Genomic DNA, 22,338 nt, shown 5'->3' on the forward strand with positions numbered 1-22,338 from the left:
ACCACTCTGAGTTAGCAGGTTTTCACTCCAGCCTTTGATTCCCATGTCTTATTGATGAATAGAATGATAGAGACTTAATTTAAACCTACATAACATGGTTGCAGGAGAGCTGAAGCCACAGGACTGGAAACCTTCAGGCCGTGGCTTGAGTAGCCAGTGGGATGCTGACTGGGGGGCCATGGGCCACAGACAATAATTAAAACATCAGTAGATTCATGTGTAGCCACTAAGCTGACAGGAAAACATAAATCCAGTTATATATATATATATATATATATATATATATATATATATATATATATATAATAAGATGGAAAGAGCATGAGTGGAAGGTTAGTTCAGTGGTAGTCAAGTTCAATTATGAACATTAAATTATATCATTTGTTTATGACATGTCTAAGAAAAGTAAATAAACTTCTTGTCAGGGAGCAAACTTGTAATTACTTCAGCTAGCTATTTAGTAAACATTTTCTGAGCAGCTATTACATACCTGGTTCTGGATTAGGAATCATGATATATGTGGAAATAAGTTAGCGGACTGTTGTTTTATTATTTTGTTACTAGCAGACCACATTATTTCCTAATAAAGAAAATTAGTAGGATTACACTTACTATAATCTCTGGGGAGATTAGCCTTCTTCCATGCTCAAGTCCCCAGGCAAGATCTCTGTCCCAGTTCAAAGCAAAACAGATATTTTAAAGTATACAAAATGAGGAGTCATGAAACTTTTAGGTGGAGGCAGCTAGTTATGGATCCACTTTGCAGGCCACTTTCCGGTATGCTCAACTAAGAACAAACTAAGACGGATACTAAGTCAGAGAATGGCATCTTAGGGATTGCTTTTGCCTTGAAAAGATAAATGTAACAAGAAGAGGTTGAAGACTGCCTAGAAAGAATGGTATAGGACATTCCTCTGAATATAAGGCAGGGGCAGAGAGTGTGACATATAGAGTAATCAAAAGGCTTTCATTTAGGTAACAACATTGTCCAGTTTAAGACCATATGAAGGTTCTGTCTGACCATGTGCCTCATAATAAATAGGAACATTTTTGGATATATATGCTTTCATACAGATACAGATCCTTTGCATAGGTGGAGTCTCTGCAGAGACAAACATCTAACCAAGATTCCTGTATTTTCCTACTATTTTCCCAGAAGCTGTACTTTTGAATGATGTACACAATTACCAGGACCTTTAAGAGAGTAAAGGTAAAATGGTGTCTTAAGAGTAACGCCCTGATCCAATAGCATTACTGTTCTCATTCATAGTCCTTAGAGATGCCTTTGTGTCTCTGTCTCTGTCTCTGTGTCTGTGTGTGTGTGTGTTCTCCCACTGGAGAATGACCACAGGAAGCATAATTAGAAGGCAAAGACTATTTTTCCCATTCAACCAAAGCTTCCTCTTTGCTTGAATAATGATGTCCTTTTCATACAGACGTGTTGGACTTTCATGAGGTTCAGTTGTTGGTCTTAGTGCCTGTGCTTTTAACATCCTGTTCAGAAAGTCCTTTCCTGTAACAAGGAGCTCCAGTGTATTTTTCTACTGTCACACTCATGGTGTCTGGCCTTATATTGGTGTCCCTGAGCCATTTGGAATTGAGTTTTATGCATGGTGATGAATACAGACCTATTTACATTCTTCTACATATAGTCATCCAGTTTGAGCAGCACCATTTGGTGAAGATGCTGCCTTTTCTCCAGTATATACTTTTAACTTGTTTTTCAAAATATAGGTATCTGTAAGTGTGTAGACTTATGTCTGACTCTTCAATTTTATTCCACTGATTAACATGTCTGTTTTTATACTGGTACATTCTGGTTTTTTTATTATTATATCTTTATGATACAACTTGAAATCTGGGATTGTGATACCCCCAGCAGTTCTTTTATTATGCAGAAATGTTTGCGCTAGCCTGTTCTTTGTTTGTTTTACTTTTTGTTTATTTATTGCATGTGTGATTCTATATGGAGTTGTTTTTTTTTCAATTTCTGTGAAGAATTGTGTTGGAATTTTGATAGGTTGTGCATTTACTCTGCAGATAGTATTGGTACAATTGCCTTTTTACAATATTAATCCTCTTGATCTATGAGCACGAGAGATCTTTCAATCTTCTGGTGTTTTGTTCAAATTATTTCTTCAATTCTTAAAGTTTTTATTATATAAGTCTTTCACTTGCTTGGTCAAACTTATTACAAGATTTTTTTGAGGTAGTTGTGGAAAGTATTGTACAAATGGCTGAGTAAGACTTAAGAAAATGATCAATATCCTTAGAAATTAAGGAAATATGAAGTAGAACTACTTTGAGATTACATCTTACCAAATCATAATCATCAAGATCAGTAAAACAAATGACAATAAATGTGACAAATGGGAACACTTATTCATTGTTGGTGGAATTGCAAAGTGGTACAGCCATGGGCATATATATACCCAAAGGACTCTACAGCTGCCTATCAAAATATTTACTCATCCATGTTCATTGCTGCTCAATTTATTGTAACCCAAAATTAAAATTAGACTGGATGTCTGTCAACTGATGAGTCAACAATGAGAATGTGGTACATTTACACAATGGGATATTATTCACTTATTAAGAAAAATGAAATTATAAAAATTTCAGGTAAATGGATGGGGTAAAAATAATTATTCTGAGCCGGGCGGTGGTGGCGCACGCCTTTAATCCCAGCACTTGGGAGGCAGAGGCAGGCGGATCTCTGTGAGTTCGAAGCCAGCCTGGTCTACAGCGTGAGATCCAGGAAAGGCGCAAAGCTACACAGAGAAACCCTGTCTCGAAAAACCAAAAAAAAAAAAAAATAATAATAATTATTCTGGGTGAGGCAACTCAGATTCAGAAAAACAAACACTGTATTTTTTCTCTTATATGTGGACATTAGCTTTTTAGCTTTATATGTGTGTTTCATTCAGAGCATCTGTGGAGATTAATTAGGTAGTAAGAGAATGGTGTGGGGAGTTGATCTTCCAAAAAAGGAAAATAGAATATAGTGTTATAAAGACATAAAAGGGTGAATTAGAAAAGGAAGATTAAATGGGGTGGGGTAGACTAGGACAGGGTAGAGAAGGGAATATGGGGAGGGACAGTTAACTCTAGAGGCCTTTGGAAAATCTGTATTAAAACCCATTACTGTAGAAGCTTCCTAAAGTATATACATATATGGACATAATGTAAACCAAGTCATTATATAAAGGGGGAGACAATGTGCTATCAAATAAAACCCATAGAACCAGAAGTGGATTGCATCATTTTGAGTTGGTCAAAGGGATCCTAAAGACAACTTCTACCCTAAATATAACAGGTAATTTCCAACGCTATTGATTACCTTCTACAACCTGAAAAAAGACTCTATTGATGAGGACAAAGATTATTTAAGTCATTAGCCATGGAAAAATTGATTAGGTGCTCAACTAGAAGCTTTACCCCTATTGACTAGCATTCATAGTACTGGAAAGTACTATGCACGTTACCAAAGGGGGGGGGGAAATATTCATCAGTTTCATCTAGTTACAAACCTTATGAGCTATAATAGCAACCCACCTATAAGATATACTCATTAGTTCAATAGTGGCACAGGAGTTATGGAAGTAGTCATTGAAAATTGGATTGAAGTCCTGTTCCATGGGATAGAACCAATACCTGGTACTGTTCATAAGACCAAGAACGTGAAACTACATAGTACATGGGCCCTAGGTGGAAACCCACTACTATTATTATGTTAAATGAACATAACAATAAAACAAGTCCAAATGACATATTATATTCTCATAGATCAGCACTTCACTCAACCCTCATAAGAGAAGCTCCTTGCAGTAGATGTAATTAACAGAGTCCCACAGTTGGGCAATGTTCAGAGAGTGAGAGACATTGGAGCAGTTATCTCTAAATGGAATGTCTTTATTACAGCCCTACCCTCAAGGCTCATGTAAGTCTATGCAGAAGAGGCAGAAATATAGTAAAAGTCGTGGTGGTGGATGATTCCAAGAAAACACTGTTTTCCAGACACAACAGGGCTGATGCACATACGAACTCACAGAGACTGTTACAGTATGATCAGTATTTGCACAAGTACAAGGCAGACAAACTCACCACCCAGACAAAGGGAAATGGGCACAAAGTCTCACAGTAACCCAGAAATTATTTGCAATTGATAGCTCTTAGGGGAGGAAAAAAAATCAACTTTCTTCAGTGTAATAGTACTGGATGTATCAACCACAATTCAGTACAGGCCCTATCCCCACAGTAGTTGGTCAACCCGAAAGCTCTGTGTGTGTGTGTGTGTGTGTGTGTGTGTGTGTGTGTGTGTGTGTGTGTGTGTGTGTGTTTGTATACATACACACCTTTTTGTTTTGTTTTGTAGGCCTCATGCCAGCAGTAGATAGTCAAAACAAAATGATCTCAATGTTATTTTTTAAACTTTTTTGTCTCACTTTGTTTTGTTTGGGGATTTTTGTAATAGTGGTCTTCTGCTTGTACACTATGTTTACTATGTATACAATTTTATGCTTCCATAGGTTTCTTGTGTGTGTGTTTCTTCTGATTTTTACTCATTAAAAAAAATCTTCCTTTTTTGCTGGTTTGTTTGTTTTCTAGAGAGAGTAAAAGAAAGGATATGGAGTTGGTTGACTAGGGAGTGGGGATTATCTAGGAGAAATAGGAGGAGAAGATACCATGATCAGAATATATTGTATGAAATATTTTTCCAATTAAAAAAAGGAAAAAGAGAGATAGAGAGAGCATGATGTTCAGTAGTGAGGGAGTGAGGCAGAACTGGAAAGACTGGGGGAGGGGAAATAATAGGATCAAAGTATATTGTATGTAAAAATTATATAAAGATGTCATTTCCAGTAAAGAAAACCTCAAGGAGCTAGGGCTTAAGTAAGAAAGTATAGGAAGTCAGATTACAAAAGAAGATGGTATTTCTGAGACTAACATTGAAAATTTAAATCTCAGAATATCCTTCAATCTCCTACAAAAGCTTCTGAGTTCAGTCTGTTGGTAGAGACCAACAGTCACAGGTCAGCAATGTTAGCTTGCTCATGAACTGCTTTGAGAAACCAGTTTTTGTGTTCTGGTCTAAGGGTGACTGACATCAGGCATGACCTCACTGCTGACAGTCCCAATAGGCTAATTCCATCCATTTTTAATACATCAGTTCCCAACTTCACATGTGACACTCCCACAGTAACCGGGATCCACTCCTCACATCAACTCCAGTACAAAGGTTACTCTGAGGCCAGTGCTTATCCAAGCAGTTTATCAACTGAGGGTGCAAGGAATCCATTGAAAGTGGAAACAGTAGCTCAGGAACCTCTTTAAATTTACTATTGGATTTATTTCCAATTTCTTTGTAATCTCTTCCTTAGTGCAGTAAATTCTGAGCTCTCATGGCTTTGCATTTAATTCCTGTATTTGGATTGTGAGAGCCTTTAATACCTGTGGACTTGGCTATTGGGGGAGAGAAATGCATCCCCATTAATCAGAACTGGACTGACTCATGTTACACAAACCACAGATTTCTACAAGAAAATTAAAAAGCAATATCATTTCGGTTCTGCTAAATGTTTTCTTATGATTTCAGAGGAAAAATTGGGACACTCTATATTGTGTCTAGTGATGCTGCCAGAGACACGACAAATGAATGTATAAATAGGAACTGCTCAGAAGAGGGTAGTCATAAATCACTGAATGAGCCGGAACCCAGGCTTCTTTTTTTGTGTGTGTTGCTTAAAATGTGAAACATTATTGGTGGCTTCCAGAAAAACAATTCGATTTTTGTACAGTCACATTAGAAGATTGTGGGAAATAGGGTAGTATAATTTCCCTAGGTGAAACCAAAAGCAAGAAATAAAATTTTCTGGTGACTCTAAGATTATAAAAACTACATTGAAAAAGTGGAGTGGAGTTTGTTAAAGAACAGCAGTAGTTTCTAGAATCCTGTTTTCATCTTGAACCTTTATAAATCTACAATATGGTGATGGCCTAGCTACAGGTCAAAAATACACTGCAATAAGTTGGGCTGACTCAGCAGCAGCTAAAATCATGGACTCTTCTGCTGGGGTCCTGTAATTCTCTCACAGTATTCTAGAAAACCTTCCTCCACATTTTAAAATGAACTGTTTTCTGGCATCCTGAGTTATAGCTGAACAATTATTTCCCCAAAGGAGTAAAGAAAGTAAAGTATTTTTTCTTTTTCTTAAAAGTTATTAGAGACTGTGGGACTATAGAAAGAGACTTTATGACCTACACAAAAGTGGTAAGCATTTTAATAAAACTGTCAATGTTGTTAAACAGTGTATAATTTTTCATTACAGATATTTCCATTATGACTGATGTCTTTTAATTAAAATGGTGTATTTCCTTTTGCTTAAGAGTGTAGTGGCTGAGCTTAACACTTTTAATTGTTCAAAAACCTACAAAAAGGTTTGAATGGGAGTCACATCAATCTTTTTCTTAATGATATGGTCCCAGTAGATTAGATCCATAATGTAGTCTTATTACTTAATAGCAATATGACTTTGGGAAAATTCCTTCGTTTATCTGGCCTCATTTCCTCATTACTTTGTGGGACTAAGTATGCACGTCATAGGTTCACATTTAAATGGATTGAGCTAGCAATTGTGAGGCATAAAATAATGCTTCAGATATAATGCGAACTCAATAAATAATAATGATAGTTAATATCAGTTTAAGTTCCAAATTTCTGTATCAGTTCTCTATTACTGTTATAATGAATAACCACAGACTCAGTGGATTGAAACAATATACATTTAGCATCTTGTTCTTCATGATGTCACACAGTAGTCTTTGGCTTTCACTGGGTTGATCAGTCCTTGTGAGAGTCTGCTTTCTCCATTCTTATCAACCTCTAACATCCACACACATTCTTTGGTTCCTGTGTACTTCTTTCATCTTCACTATTACAGATAGTCACTGAAGTCTTTCTCCCAACACATAGCTGTGACTCCTTTGTGACATATTCCTTTATGATAAGCACTCTACTACCACCCTATTTTCCTTATGAAGATCACCACGACATTAAACTAACTATAATAATCCAGGTTAAATCTTTTCCTCTCTGATTCTTTAATTTAACCATGTAGTGAACATCCCCATTCCATGTGAAATAATAAATTCAGAGATTATGTGATTAGAACATGGACATGTTTGAGGTACCATAATTCTCTCTGTCCTGTAAGTTTTCCGTTTTGGGCTTGACTCATTCATAATGAAACAAAGCATGCTAGGAAGTTCTCAGTTGACAATGCTCTTTAGAGAAAGGCTCTAGTAATGAAAAGCTTATATTTTTGCAATAATGAGAGCATCAGCATCTCTTTCTATTCCAGACAGTTAGGAAGGAGGCTAGACATTTTTAATGATGAGAAACAACATGACTAGTCACTACTTATCAGTTGGTCTATGATGGAAGACACCAGCTATTCATGAGAGCTATTTTATAATTTCTATAGTCATCGGCTCCATCACACTTCCATCATACTTGTCTGTAAATGGGGTCTTGAGGCAAACTCTCAGCAATGAAATGGTAGTGCCAAAAGCCAATGACACATCTGAAACAGGGCAGTTCCGAGCAGGAAACCTCACATGTTGTAAATTCTCTTGGGACTGGTTGCATATGTGAGATTTATCAGAGAAATCTGAGCCCTGGGATGGGAAGTAGAGAAGGCAGAAGTCTTTATACCTTAAGCTCCCATATTACTATGTCCTGTCTCCTTGTTATGCTGCTAAGAGTTGTGGTGGACTCCTTCAGCAAATGTCCTACTATGAATTATACAAGCAGATACTTAAACATTGGTCTGAAAATTCTCCAACCTTTGCCTTACATCCTTATTGAAAGGTGATAGCAATTTGTGTTCTAGATTGACCACATTTTCTTTTCACTCCTGGACCAAAAATCAAGGCTTTAAATACTTTACTAGATTGAAATATTAGATTAGAAAAAAAAGCCAATGCTGGTGGCTATTGATCTTACCATGCTTCTAGCCAGAACATTATCATAACATGACAGGATTTAAAGAGCCACAGTGTCTGTTAGTAATCACACCATCTAGGGCTCTTACTTAACAGATGAGGGGGTGTAGATCCAGAGTTTCAACGATGTTCTCAGTGCTGGAGAAGTGAAACTCAGCATGAGAATAGAACTGAGACTTGATGATCACTCCTTATTTAATGTCCAACTCAAAGCCACAGTCTGTGGAGCCTTTCTGAAAAATCCACTTCAAATACATTTCTCTTCCTGAAAAGAAGAGATTGATCCTCCATACAGCATTTAATAAATCAGCCTGAAATGTTAATTTGTGTGTATCTACATAACCCTTTGTGACAAATGGGCTTTCCTCATGAACCAAATGAGATTGACTGGCTGTAATACTGTATCACAATACTGAAATAAAATACGAGGTCTTATCCAGTGCAGTGGAGAAGATCACTACAAGAAGCTAGTATGTCTGCCATGATTAAAGGATTATAAAGTAATGAAATGTGTGTTCTGTGCTAATTGATTCTAGTTTGCTGTTTACTAGTGTAAAATCTTCTTTAGGAGAAAGGAACAACAGATATTTTTCTACTTTCATTGTGATACTCAGAACAATAAATGCACAAAAGTATTTGTTGAATTGACTGAGAAAAAATATATGATGATAAATCTATGTTAATGCTGAAAACTTACCTATTCCTCACAAATTTACTTTCTGTCTTTTATATCAATTTTTAGTAGGGCTATGTGCCTCTGCAGTTAATTTATATGAAACAATGAGTCTCTTGAAACTATTTTTTTCAAAAAACTTATTGGCTTTTTCTTTTCTAGTATTGATAGAGTAAAAAGGTTTAAAATTGGTGTATTCTTTCTTCAATAGCATAACAGAAGTATGTGGTGGTATTGTGTTCCTTAAAATATTGTGCACCCTAATAAACTTATCTGGGGTCAAAGAACAGAACAGCCACTAGATACAGAGGCTAGAAAATGGTGGCATTCACACCTTTAATCCTAGCATTCCAGAGGCAGAAATCCCTCTGGATCTCTGTGAGTTGAAGGCCACATTGGTAACAGCCAGGCATGGTTGTTTAATCCCAAGAAGTGAGTCTTTAATCCCAGGGAGTGATGGCAGAAAGCAGAAAGGTATATAAGGCGTGAAGACAAGGAACTGGAAGCATTTGGCTGGTTAAGCTTTTAGGCTTTGAGCAGCACAGTTCAGCTGAGATTCATTCTGGATGAGGACTCAGAGGTTTTCAGTCTGAGGAATTAAGTCCAGCTGAGGAATTGGTGAGGCGAGGTAGCTGTGGCTTGTTCTACTTCTCTAATCTTCCAGGATTCGCCCCAATACCTGGCCCAGGTTTGATTTTATTAATAAGAACTTTTAAGATTCCTGCTACAGAAGTGTTAACCTGGCATAACATGGTGTGCCATTCAGAAACTCCATATGTCAATCACTATCAAATCTACTGACTAAGGTACTGAGTAAAAAGTATTAAGAAGAAGAAAGGGGAGGAGGAGGAGAATAAGAAAGAAAAGAAGAGGAGGAAGAGACAAAGAAGAAGACAAAGAAGAAGGGGGAGGAGGAGAAGGAGGAGGAGGAGGAGGAGGAGGAGAAGAAGAAGAAGAAGAAGAAGAAGAAGAGTATTAAAAGAAAACCGAAAGTGGTAGGGATGAAAGAAGGTAAAAATACCAACTGATATTGCTTTAAATGGGCCAAATAAAATCTCCCAACCATCAGCCCTCCCCCACACACATACAAAAGAGAGCAGATGTACTAAAGGAGGCAACTTTAAAAATTAGGACAGAAAGACTTTTATAGTAGTCACAAATTTATATGCTTTCCTGAGAAAGTGTAAATTATTGGTGAGGGTGTTCTTTTTTAGATATTTGGAAAAGAATGGAACTGACTTTTAGGTTCAGTGCAAGAAAGTAATAGTTTATAATGATGTAAATCTATTCTGACCCTCCATTTAAAATTAGGAGTGGAAGCTGGATGGCATTATCCAGTGTTCAGGAATTTTAACTGGTGCCTTAGTGCTGAGATGCAACTCTTACATCTGCCTTTGAAGCCTGAAAACTTATGTCCATTTTCATGATCCATCTCTGGTCCTTAAGGCATATTGGAAAATGTTATTATGGCTTTTCTATCCCATTTACAATTGCTCCTCCAATAGATCCCCATAAATACCTCCTGAGAATCTGAAATGTTCAGGGAGCTCTGCTCTGGCCCATTCCCATGTTTAATAGTTACTAAACTCTCAGCTATGCACACACCATGCCTGGAACTTGCTTTGAGATCCTCTCTTCCCCCTTCATGTTTCACATGTGTTTAGAAGGTAAGTCTTACCTACATTGCCTCTAACACATAATGGCAGGAGTTGTGAGGATCATGAAATTGCATAGTAGTTTTACTGTTAAAAAAAGTGTGTTTTTTGGTGACTGCATACCTTGAAGTTGGAGCCTCCCAAATGGGGAGACTATCTCATAGATGATCTAGGTCTTTAATGATTTGGTATATGCCAAGGACAAGACTCTGTGCATATCAGAAATCTCAGTAAGTCTATGACAGATAATTGCTCCCATTGCACTAACTTCTCTTGTTCATACTACTGCCATGGTCCTGCCTGTGCTATCCTTGCTTTTGCTACAACTCTCATTTGGGATCTCTTACCTGTGATCTTGTAAGCATGGGCTTTGCTGGTTTCCTTCCCACAAGTCTGTTGTTCTGATCATTTTCTATACAGCTTTCAGTGTTGTATCCTTGGAATGTAGCTCTGATGATGCCATCTATCATCCATGTACCCTCTGCATCTCTCCAATTTCGTGACTCCTACTCTCCAGTTTCCTATAGTCCTCACAGTGGAAGGAAGGACATTCTAGATTGTATTTCTCTGCATCTGTATTGCCTCCACAGCTACCACTAGGAGAGACTTCAAATATATGGAAACTAAAAATCAACATTCTATTCAGTGTCTAGCCTCACTTTTTGAAAAGGAAATGGGGACATGGGTTCAAGTCCATATATATATATATATATATATATATAACCAACCTTTTATATAATCTCTTATAAACCCTTTTACTCAAATGGTAATGGTAATTATAAACCATACACCTAACATTTTTGATGTTTTGGGTTCAATTCTATCACCATAATATAGGAGCAACAACAGCAACAACAATAAGTTGCCCATTACAAGCATATAATTTGCATCACCAAAAGAGAGAATATAAATTTGTATGAAACAGAAGTGAAAGCAGTCTGTAACTTTCAAGAAAATGAATCAGAATGAAGAGAAGAGTAGAAATATATGAGGCAGAAAAAACAGGGTGAAGGTCAGTAATTAGGGACAACACCTTTTGGAACCAGTCAGTGCTTGGAGAGACTGATTAAAAATTAAATAGGGATAATGTGTTCTCTGGTACACATGGGTGTGTTTAGCCTTACTTTTCCAGTGTCTGTTGGTCTCTATGCCACAAAGAGACTTTCTATTAACAATAACTTTGGACAACTTCTATACAGGAATTTAATCTTAGCAAACTGATGGTGGCATGGTGGAAATGTACTGAGAAACTGCCTTCCCTGTGCTGGAGGAGATGAGATGATGGAGGCCAGGGTGAAGGGAATGAGAGCAGGCGAGAAGATATGGGATGATATGGCAGGTATTGTAGTTCTGTTATTACAAAGACTTAATATTGATAGGCTATGAAGATGATACCACAGACATTATGAAATTTACATTATGGGCATTTTGGTGATTGGAGAGCATGTAAGCTACCTAGAAAAGCAGAAAAATAAAGTTTGAGGAAAGTTTTGCTTTATGAACATTGAATTTAATGAGCTGTTGTCCATCAACTTACCTGAAAACTTAGTGGAAAATGGGAGATTTTAGAAGCTGAGATTGGTAGGATTGGAGTAGGTATTGAAAGTGTTACTGTGGTAACATTAAGCAGAAGAAACATGGAGATCCAAGAACTTGGAGGAGAGAGTTTGGAAAGTGCTGTGAGAAACTCAACCTTTCATGGGCAGGTGCTGTCTCCATAGCCTTTACAGTCATGACTTCAGTGTGGGAAGTCATTGCTTCCTCATTGCTTCTCTGATTTTTTTCATTTTGACTGTATACCTTGAATTCATCTAAAATTTTATTTCAAGGAAAGCTATAGATGTCTTTTAAATTTTCTTCATAAAAAACATGCATTTCCTTGCTTCCTTGTAAGAGTTGGTGACTTAATGAGGGAGAGTAAACTGAACTGTGATTTCCACACACTCACACTTTAGATGGGCCACATCCACAGGCAGTTCTAATAAAATATGTAAACATACTAGGTATAAAGAAGTACATATTGTGCACTCACAGATGATGGTTCAGTGGTTTGCCCAACAGCCCCTACTCAGTGGTCAGTTTCCTACATGTTTCTTTCCTGGCATTGGAAAGTGAAGGAAATGGAAGCCTTTGCTCACCGGTTCTCTTTTAGACTAAATACTGATTCTTAGTTCTGGCCATGGGAAAGGCTCAAAGTACCCCTTCACCCAGGTCGCAGAAAGCACAATGGGCTTCTGGGGGACTGGATAAAATGAAGTCCCACTGTGGATTAGGTGAGGCCTTTTCAGGAGGAGAGCTAGCTTCCAAGAGCTGCACATCAGCATCAGGAAATGTCATCATGATTCAAGATTGCCCATGTTCACTTCCAATAGGGCAGAATCTCCTGTGTCATTTTAGTAGTTCTTAACCATGAGTTCTGAGGTCTTGATATTTCAAGATTTGGAAGGAGCCAGTATTCATTAGGAAACATGGGGTATTTTGAACAATAGCTAAATGCTAAATTGAAAGCAAGTAAATGCCTCCTCTTTCCGGTAGACCTGGATAGAGGCACAGAGGCAGGAGAGACTGAAGTGGGATTTCTTGTGCCTCTATCCAAAAGCCACAGGTTTCTATTATTTATTCTAAATCATTTGCTCCAAATAAAAGTCACAGTTCAGATCATCCAAAGCCTTAGTCCTGATGATCTGCTTTCTTTTTCTCATGTGAAGCATGAATCTTTTTATTTTTATTTTTATTTTGCAATACAATTCAGTTCTACATATCAGTCACGGATTCCCTTGTTCTCCCCCCTATGGCCCCCCTCACCTTCCCCCCAGCCCACCCCCCATTCTCACCTCCTCCAGGGCAAAGCCTCCCCCCTCGGACTGAGATCAACCTGGTAGACTCAGTCCAGGTAGGTCCAGTCCCCTCCTCCCAGGCCGAGCCAAGTGATCCTGCATAGGCCCCAGGTTTCAAACAGCCAATTCATGCAATGAGCACAGGACCTGGTCCCACTGCCTGGATGCCTCCCAAACAGATCAAGTCAATCAACTGTCTCACCCATTCAGAGGGCCTGATCCAGTTGGTGACCCCTCAGCCATTGGTTCATAGTTAATGTGTTTCCATTTGTTTGGCTATTTGTCCCTGTGCTTTATCCAACCTTGGTCTCAACAATTCTCGTTCATATAAACCCTCCTCATTCTCACTAATTGGACTCCCAGAGATCCACCCAGGGCCTAGCCATGGATCTCTGCATCCAGGAGGATACTAGATGTGGAACAAGGATGACTGGACTGCTACTCACATCACCAGCGAGACAACCTGGAAAACAGACCCCAAGAAAGACACGGGGATCGCCCAATGACGGAGAAATGGAAGAGATCTACATGAACAGCCTGGACATGAGTGGAGGTAATGAAGGGCGAGGGTCGAGGGAAAGAGAACTTGGGGGAGCGGGAGATCTCAGCTGGATCAACAACAGAGAGGGAGAACAAGGAATAGGAGACCATGGTAAATGAAGACCACATGAGAATAGGAAGAAGCAAAGTGCTAGAGAGACCCACAGAAATCCACAAAGATACCCCCACAACAGACTTCTGGCAGTGGTCGAGATACAGGCTGAACTGACCTACTCTGGTGATGGGATGGCCAAACACCCTAATTGTCGTGTAGCATGAATCTTAAAAGGTCTTATTAATAAAAACCTGAAGCCAGGTATTGGGGTGAATGCTGAAGATCAGAGAAGCAGAACAAGCCACAGCTTCCTCACCTCGCCAATTCCTCAGTTGATCCTATTTCCTCAGACTGGAAGCCTCTGAGTCCTCATCTGAATCTCAGCTGAACTGCTGCTAAAAGCTTAAAAGCCTCTAGTTCCTCATCTTTCTGCTTTCTGCCATCATTTCCTAGGATTAAAGGTGTGAGTTACTATGCCTGGCTGTTTCCAGTGTGGCTTTGAACTCACAAATATCTGGATGGATCTCTGCCTCTGGAATGCTAGGATTAAAGGCGTGTGTGCCACCATTTTCTGGTCTCTATGTCTATCTAGTGTTCTGTTCTCTGAATCCAGAGAAGTTTATTAGGGTGCACAATATTTTGGGAGACACAATATCACCACATTTCCCCTTTTTTGTCTAAAATAAAAAAGCTTATAACTAATACAAGAAAAACTATATCCAATAAGTATGTACAACAAAGAATTACATTAACGATGTCTAGTCCATTAATATTTGACAGATTCAGATGAAAAACTACATTAATATGTAACAATGTCCAGTCAATTAACATTTGACAAATTCAGACAAAAATTTTCATTACTTATCCTATTTAAAACAAGTAATTCCTTTTTAAAAGCAGATTCAATAATCTCCCTTTTTATCTTATCATATCCAGTCTCTCTTTTTTCTTTTCATAATAGATTCAATAAACTACCTTTTGTCATTTTTATATCTTCCCCTTTTTCTTTTTAGAGTTGATTCAGTGATCTACCCATTTATCCTATTATTTCTTTATCTTTTTGTCTCAGAGAAGATTTAATGATCTACCTCATATCTATATTCTCTTTTTTCTTTTTCTTTTTTTAAACAAAAACTCTGAATCGAATCTCCTTGTTCAGCTTTTTTCCTGACCATTAACATTAACAACTTGTAGCCAGCCATCATAAACAATGATAATATCCATAACTTATTAAACAACCAAAATCTCCCATCCCATATCTTGGGATTGTGGGTATCATTTCCTTAAAATTACTTCTTGCTTTCTGAGGGTGAAGGCATCCTTAGGGAATACTGAAAAGAAAATTTTTGGGTTAATTATCAAGTACTGAGAGAGTTAGCTGTATCATTTGTCCAGTCTCTGCATAATGGGAAAGTGCATGGCTTGTCTCAAGTCCTTGTTCGAGTAGTCTATGAATCTGGATCATCTCAGCTAGCCATCTTGAAATTGTCCTAAACAGTTTGTAGTCCAAAGTCAATCTTTCCATGGTGTTAATCAGCTTAATGGCTTTACCATAGTCCATGTGGAATCATCTTTGTGGGGTCATCCTTTCGAAGATTTCAAAGTTGCTGTTAGGCATGGCCATGGTTCCCTGAGGAAATATTTTGTGTGTGTGTGTGCCTTTTCTGTGGTTTGAAGCAATCACAGCCTGATAAATGTCTGTCTCTCGGAACCATGAATGTTCTTCCCTAGAAGAGAAAAATCTTCTCAGCAATTTCTCACTACCATTTGTCTTGCCAAACTTTTCCAAGCTGACCTTTGCCAATGCTTTCTTGTAACATGCTGGTCCTGGCAATTTTTCTCTGAACAACCAGCAGTAAACCTTTTGTCCCAGGTAGCAGTATCACTGCAGTCACCAACAGGATGATAAGCAGCCAGTAACTTGGAGCAGCAGCCACTGCCTTCATGGTCCCACTGCCACCTTTTGTGGCTGGGCCCCAGCCACAGCTTCTCTTTAGCAAGCCTCCTAGGCCGGCCTCAAACTCGTGATTCTCCTGCCTCTGCCTCCTTTAGTAAATCCTACCAGCATGCTCCACCACAACTGGCTGAGGATAGCTCATGTTTGTGCTGGGGCCCGAAAGGCCACAGGCATGCAGCTTTTTCGTGAATTTGTACCACAAACTTTGGGCGCCAGATGTAGCATGAATCTTAAAAGGTATTATTAGTAAAAACAAACCTGAAGCCAGGGTGAATGCTGAAGATCAGAGAAGCAGAACAAGCCACAGCTTCCTCACCTCGCCAATTCCTCAGCTGATCCTATTTCCTCAGACTGGAAGCCTCTGAGTCCTCATCCAGAATGAATCTCAGCTGAACTGCTGCTAAAAGCTTAAAAGCTTAACCAGCTCTACTTCCTGGTTTTCACACCTTATATACCTTTCTGCTTTCTGCCATCATTTCCTAGGATTAAAGATGTGAGTCACCATACCTGGCTGTTTCCAGTGTGGCTTTGAACTTACAGAGAACTGGATGGATCCCTGCCTCTGGAATGCTAGGATTAAAGGCGTGTGTTGCCACCATTTTCTGGTCTCTATGTCTGTCTAGTGGTTGTTCTGTTCTCTGATCTCAGATAAGTTTATCAGGGTGCACAATATTTTGGGGAACACAATATCACCACACTCATGCTCTTCTCAAGCCCACTGTTTAATATCTGGCCAAAGACTGACCACTGGGGAAATCTGTAAATGGAGTCTATTTATAACTACAAAAGAAGGGCTCTGGGGTTGGGGATTTAGCTCAGTGGTAGAGTTTAGGCAAGCACAAGGCCCTGGGTTCAGTCCTCAGCTCCAGAAAAAAAAAGAAGAAGAAGAAGGGCTCTGGTCTGTGATTGTAACAGTGTTGCCCTATCTAGATCAGTGTATCTGTTCCTCCCAACCAAATCTCTGTACTCACAGAGAAGTGGTAAGCAGTAAAGGGAAAAGATTACAATGGCATGCAGCAGTTGCACCCATAATCCTATCATTCTGACAGGCATTGTTGCTTTTAATTTCTGGGCTTTTTTTTTTTTGGAATTGTCTTATATGCTGGTTGTTTCTACATATATATTTCCCCCAAATATTTAGAATTGCAAACTGTTTTCCCATCTTATTTTTATATTTCTTAGCTATCTTCATTTATAAGTGATTTTTTAACTCCATAAAGGTTCAAATACTCACTTATGTCACACAGCTAACACACAATGTGGCTGGATTCTGAATGTAGGTTCCCTGGCTTCATGTCTACAGCTATCCCCATTACTAGCATGACTGCAACATTTTGCTGCTGGAGTTGTTCCCAGTGTTAGTAGTCTAGGTTTCGAATAGCATGTCAATGGATAACACAGACTAGACACTCTGGTGTCCACATGGGGTTGAGATTCCATAATAAACTTCGGCTGCTTTGCCTCTGTGAACTTTTTTTTCCAGAGTCGTATTCTCATTTCCTTGCAAGAGTTAATCCTGCCCTTGAGACCCTGGTTCTCATGTGTGAGCTGCTGAAATGCTTTCACCATGAATTCTAATGCAAACTGAGTACAATATTCACACTTCATCTTACAAGTAGGTAGAAAACAGTCAGAGGACTTTATGAAGAGATGTGCACTAGCTTTTTTTATGAGCTATAATTTGTACAAATTTAATTTTAGAGCTTGCTGATGTTTTTCAGTCTGCTGGTTGAAAACCAGTACTATTGGACAGTTGATCTGTGTTAGGCAGTTTGATTTTGGCCAACTCTTTGCTAAATACTAGTTTTCTTTTAACAAAAATTAAAGACAAATTCCAAGACCATAAACAGAATTTGCTTATTTATTTTTTCAAAAGTGAAAGTGCTTCCAGACCAAGATCAGGTTTCCTGTTCCATGTTTTAGTCAAATCTACATCGTTTTAATGGAGTTATGGTCCACAATTGCTGGATTTTATGTGATATTTAGAAACTACTCTTCCACATCATATATCACTTATACATTTTCCCAGAAAACAAGTTAATTGCCCTCTTCCTTCCCAGGATGTCAATGTCATGGAGGAGTTCCGCATCACTCATTAGTGTTGTCGGAAAGCATTGACTACTCAATGAGCACTTCCACAGTCTTTCCTCACTCATCTCTTCCCTGAAGACCAAAGTTGTAGCTGAAAATTACACTGTAAAGCACTGCTGGTCTGTGTTTTCTAGGAGAGGTAGTGTCTCCTGTGGGCTTCTGGACAGAACTCAAGGGGAAGAAGACACCGAGACACTTATGTTTCTGCTTCTCTTTCACTGTGAGTCTGTAAACTCAGTTAGGTATTTTCCCAGAAACATTAGTTCACTCAAATTATGCTCTGGATAAAATAATAGACCATTATCCCAACTTTTAAGCTTTCTCATACTCTAGTTTCTCTTTAGATTGAATAAATCTTCCACCTCTTCAGCTTTCAAGCTTGGAGTTCTATGGTTAATGTTTTGCATCTAAGTTTGTACATAGCAAAGTATGTCTAAAGCAATAACAAAGCTTAATCATTTTTCTAACTTTATTATAAATGACACATTTTATTATATAGTATTTGCTTATGGAAAAGCATAAAAGTGAAATATCTATATCCTGTCATCTGCAAATAAGTTAATGTTTAGTGGGCTTATTTCTAGTTTTGTGTTTGTGCTGAGTGTACATATATTAAAGTGTAATGTTTTGCATGAATGTTTACGTCTTGCAGTACCACATAAGCTATTTTTTAATCTTTAAAATGTGTAAGCAGTTACAGATGGCTTAATTAAACACATAATTTACTTAACTCTTTTCTCCTATTGTTTATTACTTAAAGAGTTTGACTTTTAAGGAAAATTATATTATGGTAATTTAGAGCTAAATATAGGAAATATTGGTAGTTTGTGGTCAGATTTGTTTATGTTAATGAAAGTTGGACTGGTCATTGTTTTAACAACATGGAAAAAGTACAGCACTTGACAAAATTCTTGTTTGTGTTTCTTTTAGTTACTATCTCTATCCAGAGACTAGATACAGAAATTGAATTTAAAGCAAAAAAGAAACAAAACAAAACAAAAACAAACAAACAAAAACCCAAAAGACAAAACCCATGTCTTTGATCTTTGTTCAGATATTGGTCTTTTATATTTCAGTTATAAGATGATTGGAAGGTTGTAAAGTGCTCTCAGATCCTGAGAAAATGCCCACGTGGTGGAGAACCTGTGATAATTAGCGAGACAGTGCATGTAATGGGGCTCGAAGTCAGGAGTGGCTCATAAGAAAAGTGTGTGAACAACGCAGGGCTATATCAGAAGAGCCAAGGCTGGGTGAGTCTGGGGAGCAGCGAAGTGAGTTTGCCAATATGTACATCAAAGGCAGAGCACAGAGTGAGATCATGGAAGGCCACTTGGTAGGAGGCTGTCCAGAGCAATAATGGAGGTAGGTGCTTTCTAAAGGGCCAGTGAGGATTAAAAAACAGCTTTATACAGAGAGGACTTGGGAAAGCAGCCTGAAATGAGAGTGCTAAGACAGTTGCTCTCATTATAAGGGAATATGTGTTGAGGATGCAAAATGCATGATGAGCACGTTCGTGATTGTACTCTTTTTTGTTGTATTTTTTTATTTTATAATTTAATTTAATTTTACATATCAGCCACAGATTCCCTTGTCCTCCCCCCTCACGTCCCTCCTACCTCCCCCCCCACCCCCCTTCCCATCTCCTCCAGGGCAAAGACTCCCCTGGGGATTGAGATCAACCTGGTAGATTCAGTTCAGGCAGGTCCAGTCCCCTCCTCCCAGGCTGAGCTAAGTGTCCCTGCATAAGCCCCAGGTTCCAAACAGCCAGCTCATGCACTGAGGTTTGCAGGCAAATGGATGGATCTAGAAAAAAATCATCCTGAGTGAGGTGACCCAGACTCAGAAAGACAAACATGGTATGTACTCACTCATAGGAGGATACTAGATGTAAAACAAAGATGACTAGACTGCTACTCACAACTCCAGGGAGGCTACCTAGAAAACAGGACCCTAAGAAAGTGACAGGGATTGCCCAATGACAGAGAAATGGATGAGATCTACATGAACAACCTGAACGTGAGTGGGGATAATGAAGGGCAAGGTTCGAGGGAAAGAGAGATTGGGAGAGTGGGAGATCCCAGCTGGATCAAGAACAGAGTGGGAGAACAAGGAACAAGAGACCATGGTAAATGGAGACCACATGAGAATAGGAAGAAGCAAAGTGCTAGAAAGGGCTACAGAAACCCACAAAGATACCTCCACAATAGACTACTGGCAATGCGTGATTGTACTCTTAGGAGAGGGTTAGCAGCCATGTGCCATCTAACTGATGGACACTCTGATTACCTCTTGTTGTCCCCACAAAAAAAGTACAGGGGAGTTGTATATTATACTCCTAAGACCCACTCTAACTACATGTATATTTTGATATTTAAGGGATATTTCCCCAAACTTGATTATTTTTGTTTTGATCATTCTATTTATTTAGAATGGTCTGTTTTCCAAATTCATGTTATGCTGAAAACAAATTCCCTCATCAGTCCTTCAAAAATCATTTATAAACAATTTCATAATATCCAAATATAAAGCAAATATAAAGCTTTACTGTAACATATCCAATGGTTTTGTTTAACTTCTAAGTCTAAAGCAATCATTTTCTAGAGTCAATACTTATAAAGGAAAGGACTTTTACCATTTTCCTCATTTTATATTAAACCCTTGGCTACCTAGTATTCCCAAGGAATAAATAAAATACATTTAAAAATGTTTGAATTGCTAGCTTCTGCTACGATGGAGCTCATATGTTAAGACTACACTTTGTGTAATGTATAAGCAATGAATGTCCACCTTGTTTTGTACAGATACCAACAGTAATGATGGGTCCTTCTCAAAGTGAGTGGTACCTCACCTATAAAGACAGTGAAAACTAGTACAGATTGATTACTCCTTAGGAGCCTCCCCTCCATGTATTGTGATGCCTGCAGAATCTGTGACCATAGCCAGAGTTTGATAACACAGGAAAAAATACAGTGCTTTTGTACGATCAGGGGCCAGCAACCTGACTTGCTTCCTGCTTTGTACTTTTTTTTTTGCATTCTATGTTTTGCTTTAATTTGAAATTAAAATTTAATTATATCACTTTCTTCCCCATTCCTTTTTCTACCTCTAGCCCTTCCCATATACCTCCACCTCTCTCTCTCTCTCTCTCTCTCTCTCTCTCTCTCTCTCTCTCTCTCTCTCTCTCTCTCTTTCCCTCTCTCTCTCAAATTCATGGCTCCAGCTTCTTTTTCTTTAACTGTTGTTTCTACCCCCCACTCCCCCTGCTCAGTCCATATTTTCACATTTTATATCCATTGCCTGCCTCTGTATTACTCCTGGAAACCCTAGAATAAATCTAAAATGTTTCTTATTCCACATGCTCCAGTTGCTTCCAGATGCGACCTCTGGGCAGTTCTCTGCTTTTGAGACCCTCAGCATGACTTCATTCACACTTTTCTAATCTAGGACTCTTGTCACCCCTAATCCAGGAACCTTTACATTATTGACATCTGTTTGGTTGGAACTGCGTTGACTTATGTGAAACTCATTAAGCACAAGCCCAGAAGCTTTCAAAAGTAAGTTCACAAATGACAAGTACTATGATTTACTGCACAAAATTTTGCCACACACAATTATGCTAATACACAATAACAATTCAGTGTATTCTTAGCATTAGATACAACTGAATTATTAGTTAGAGGAGACAAGCAACAATTCCATAATTTCAGTGGGTTAGTCTAACTGAGATTAACTTCCTAATAATTTAACAATTTAATGTGTACATTCTGTGAAGAGTTTTTTTCTATGTAGTCATCCAGAGGCAAAGAAGTATTCAGTTTTCTTGTTCTGTTAACTTTGGCTTTCATATTGTGTTTGAATCTTCTGCAGAACTGTAGCCTCTTTGTATGTCATACTTAGAATTACATGCGACAAACCTTCCTTCCCAAACTGTGCTGAACTCCCCACCAGATGCTATAGCTAATCCATTTTAACTTTTTTTTTTCAAGAAAACTCAGTAGTACTCTATGTTTTTTGTTTTTATTTTTTTAGCTTTGTTCCTTTCCTGGAACTCACTCTGTAGTTGAGGCTGGCCTTGAACTTAAAGAGATCCGCCTGCCTCTGCCTCTCCAGTGCTGGGATTAAAGGCGTGCACCACCACCACCTGGCTCGGTACTCTTGTGTTTTAGAAGCTACACAAATGATCTGTGCTGGACAGTCCAGGATTTCAACACTGGGTCACACTGCATCTCTTCTGACACTATCGTATCTTCACATGACTAGGAGAGTTACTAAAATACCAAGTCCAGGGTCCTGGGGAGAAGAGGGAGCTTGTTGTTCTTGCAGAGGACCAGAGTCCAGTTCACAGCATCACACGAGGTAGCTCACAACCTATTGTAACTCCAGCTCTAAAGGATCTGATGTCCTCTTCCAACCTCCACAGGCACCTGCGTGTGCACATGGGCATATTAAAATACAGTTACACACAAGTACAACTCCCCAAACATACAAACAACAATAAAAACAAACAAACAAACAAGCAGGTATAT

The sequence above is a fragment of the Peromyscus californicus genome, unplaced genomic scaffold, assembly GCF_007827085.1.
Source record: "Peromyscus californicus insignis strain IS unplaced genomic scaffold, ASM782708v3 Scaffold_5__1_contigs__length_169319896, whole genome shotgun sequence".
Classification (NCBI taxonomy): domain Eukaryota; kingdom Metazoa; phylum Chordata; class Mammalia; order Rodentia; family Cricetidae; genus Peromyscus; species Peromyscus californicus.